The 4,227-nt window shown below is 39.0% G+C and overlaps 1 protein-coding gene across 2 annotated transcripts in view; it reads left to right on the top strand.

Annotated features, from left to right (window-relative positions):
• Positions 1 to 4,227, top strand: part of SOX5 (SRY (sex determining region Y)-box 5) — a 256,982-nt gene that overhangs the window by 166,891 nt on the left and 85,864 nt on the right. The window lies entirely within an intron of this gene.

Genomic DNA, 4,227 nt, shown 5'->3' with positions numbered 1-4,227 from the left:
AAAGAGTGGTTTAAAAGTGAATGTACTTCATGAAAAATCCTCTTGTAAGCAAGATCTTGGAAGATTATTTTGGGCAAGGATGAAGGTGTGATTTGAAATTGAAAGAAGTTGCAGTGCATAAATTATCAGGAAAGAGGTTCTGGGTATGTTTGTGGAAGATGGACCAAAACAAGGATAGAGGAATAAAGAACTGGCACAGAACTGAGGGCTCAGCCTTGCCTTCTTTCTTCCCTGAGCCACTGGCATTCTCCTTTGCTCACAGTGTGCACCGAAACCTCTAATATACCCCATCAGCTCCTCCAGGCTTACATATCCCATTCACTTCTTTAAGTGCTGTATCACCAGTACATACGTCCTTCTGTGCTCTTTTCATGTAGTCAGTCTTGAATAATTCTATTCTTCAAAGTGATGTCACCGAGTAGCTGGGAAATAACTATATATTAGAGAAGACTATGTCAGCTAATGAAGTAATTTTTACCTTGTCCTTACAATAAAAATCCCAGCCTTTGACTTGCTCCAGATTTTACCATATAATGTACTAAAGAAAAGCAACAATACCAAAACAACAACAAAACTTCTCTTTGATGCTTTGTTTATAAGAAAAGTCCACTCATAATGAGAAACAGTTTGGAACATGAAAGGAATGCACAAAATGTATCTTTTGGTAGCTGAAAGATGCAGGGAGGTCCACTCCTGCCTGCGTGCGTTAGTAGATTAATAGTGAATTTTGTGAATTGAAATGTAGTATAGTTGTTTGAGAATTTATGGATGTTTTCAGTGATGCGAACTTGTGAATGGCTTGAGAAATATCTATTTCTAATAACTGTATATCTTGCCTCACATTCCTGAAATGTTCCCAGAGCTTGGGAAAAAAAATGTAGCAACTTTTTACGTCTAAAAATAAGATATTTACTGAAGAAGTAATGAAATAGTTAAGATACACATTTCCCAGACTTCAGAATTAACTAGAACCGCTCAGGCAAAACCTTCAGTCTGATACGGGAATAAATTTAAGGACAGTAGAAAGAGGTATCATGTTCTAGAGTAACAGCAATGAGTGAGCAGGGCCGTATTTATCAGAGGAGACTTGAGGCCTTTGTTAGTATTTTGAGGGGTGGCAGCTGCTCCTGCGCTGTGTGATGTGAGTATATAAGTGCTTGGCCTCCTCATTGATATAGGGCCTGGATCCTTCTGTGTTGTCTGTGGATTTTAATCTTGGCTCTTCCACTGGCCTGCTGTGTGACGCAGGGCATGGCACAGCGTTTGAGCATATTCCTCGCTCTTTTGTGTTCTGCCTCCTGTGGACAGTAAGCTCCTCCAGACAGAGGTGAACTTTTGTTAGACATTTGTACCAGGGCAAACACAGCAGATGGCTAACCCCGATAGTGTCTCTGCTCGTTACTGTACCTTCCTCCAACTTCTTTGCTGCTACCGTGTCTGTACCGTGGGAGAAGTCATGTGGATGTACTGTGGATGAGTAGCACTTGTGAAAGAATTGCAGCACAGGCAGGATGTACTTTTCTTCATAAAAAGAATTGCTAAACCCTAAGATAAGCACAAGATAGCAGAGGGCATTACCAAAACAATGCAAAGATTCATAATAGGTTACAGAAGCCTTTCAGATTTGTTCGCTGTTTTTGTTTCTTAAAAATATTTTTAAGCACTGGAAAAATGTAAAACCCTTTAGAGAGTGAACTAACAAAAAACCACCTGCTAAACAGGAGAGCGTAGCTCTGCACAGCTGAGGTTTGGGATGAATTTGAGTTTTTTCCTTAGAATTCCGAAAACCTACATTAGCATGTATTGGTGTAGTAGTTGCTTTCTGGCATGGTCTCCTAAAGAGTCCCAGAGGCATTACCTACACCACCAAAGCCAGTGGTTGTGACCATGCACATGGCCATGGGGTATGCACGTGGCCATGGGGACTTCAGCGTGTTCTTCTCTCAGAAGCATCTCCTTGATGTATCTACCAAATGAACCGTAAAAGATAGGAATTACCACAACAGATGAGGATATGAGAATCTGCCTGGCTGTTTAGGGAAGTGAGAATAGTGGGATTTATAAATTAGCATGAGGTTGTGGGAAGATGGGCTGAGGCTTATACATGTGTGTGGAGAGAAGAGGAATATGGGACAGTGCATGAAAGTTAATCTTTTAGTATGTATGTTTTAATATAAAAAATTTGTAACTAAAAATTTTAATGGGCTGTAAAATCAACATTCTAGTGAGAAACTTTTCACTCGTTCTTTTCTTTGCGGTTGAGAAATTAATAATTTTATATTATTTCATAGCTGGTTCTTGAACAAAATGTCCTCTTCTAGAGAGGAGTCTTTCAGAATGATACTGGGATTAGCCTTTGAGCTACTAGTGGTGTGGAAGCAGCTAACACCATTGACCCTGAGTCTTTGACCACTGTCTCTTTCTTCTCCGTGTCTTCACATGTTTAAGGCCCATTGCTTGGGTCACAGGATAACTCCCCAAAAAATTTCAAGTTAGAGGAATGTTTCATGCAATCCATTATATGAAATGGAAAGTGGATGCCTCAGTTAAAGCAAAGGAAAACGGGAAAACGGGAAACAATGGCATCCTCTGGGGAAAAAAAATCCAAGCAAGTCAGGAAATCTGTTGCCCATTGACAATAAATAAATAAACGCAGAAGTTGTGGCCTGGTGCTGGTGCAAAGACATTTGTGAATGGGCGTGCCTGGGTGGACCTTTGGATTCCCATTGCTTGGCTGGCCTGTGAGGCTTCAGTCAGCAAAGCGTTATTTGAGATGTTCTTAAATATAAGCAGGCACGCTTATTGAAGTTAAATATCTGTTAAGATGCTTTGCCAGCCCAGTTTTTTTCTGGCCCTCCATTTCTAGAAGTTGTGTTATTTAATTCTTAACAGGAGATCAAAATGCTTGAATGAAAAGATCTCTGTAAAGAAGGTTGCATTATAAAAGGGAAAAATAAACATTAGCCGTTTTCCTGAACATGTATACACCGACACAGCTTATTTCTAACATTTCAAAAACATGAGATAAGTTTCTTTCCCTTTGTTTTGTTTCCTGTAACTTAGGTTTGATACCATTATAAACTTTAATTAAACAGTAACTAGTAATGATTGTACAGAACAGCCTGCATTGCCTTCTTAATTTGTGTTTTTTTCCCCCAGTTCACTCAAAAAAGCACAATAAAGGAGGAAGACTTTTAATCTACCTCTTTAATGAAATGTACAGGAACATTTAGGTAGATTTTCCTGATAAAGTGTTCTGCCTTTTCCATAGTCTCATTTCAAGTGGCTGTTTTAATGCTACAGAAATCGTGCATGCTACCAGAATATAGGGACTTACAGAAATGCTCTGGTGATCCTTATTTGAGTGGAAAGTGCTTAAACACTTCATCATTTGGAGAAGCAATATGATGCATGTAACATTTTTTATTATTTTTTACCAGTTTTCTTAACAGTTTTGTTGATGGGCTAGTATGAAGTTTATTTTAACAAATCAGATATGTAAGGAGTGACCAAAAGTGAGCGCTCCGTAACATTAAAACATGCCTGTCTCCATCTTGATTTTTGCCATCTCAGGTAATTTTCCTTTATAAACGCCTGCAACTTTTTCTTAAACCTTTACTGGGTCCCTTTATCTCGTTCAGCACAATGCAGTTCTTACTAAAACTGAAGTAGCTTTCCCTCAGAAGCAAAATTGAATCGCAAGTCATGAGGTGGAGTTGGCGCAGGGATTTCAGAGGTTGCATCTGATTTACTTAACTTCACATGTTTTTTCCTGTTGTAGGATCAAACCCTGAAACTAAAGCAAGCTTTTTTTCTCACCTAAAAGAAAACACGGTAGTCAAGGGAGTGCCATTTCTGATCTGTGTGAGGCTCAGTTTACTAACAGTGAGCAGAGTTTGGTTAACTTCATATTCTGGACAAGCTTGTAAATTTGTCCCCTTCTAATGCTGTGATCTTATCAAGGTTGTACTGTTTTCCTTTTCTCCTCCTCCACCCCCGTCTTCTTTCTTTCCTTTTTCTTTTTTTTTTTTTTTGAAGTGCAGCCTTCTGATCAATGTGCACTTTTTTTTCCATTTCCCTAAATACATCATGAAAAAGGATGAGGTTTCCGCCTTAATTGCTTGTGCCTTTTATTCACATTCCTCTCTCAGCCAGAATTGTGAAAAGAGTGTTAGTAAAAGGCTGCACAATAGAGCTTTTCATTAGGCCTCAACAAGGCACACAAAA

Source organism: Pygoscelis adeliae, unplaced genomic scaffold (assembly GCF_000699105.1).
Source record: "Pygoscelis adeliae isolate BGI_AS28 unplaced genomic scaffold, ASM69910v1 Scaffold38, whole genome shotgun sequence".
Classification (NCBI taxonomy): domain Eukaryota; kingdom Metazoa; phylum Chordata; class Aves; order Sphenisciformes; family Spheniscidae; genus Pygoscelis; species Pygoscelis adeliae.
Note: the sequence above shows the minus strand (reverse complement) of the source record. Positions and strands in the feature narration are given on the sequence as shown.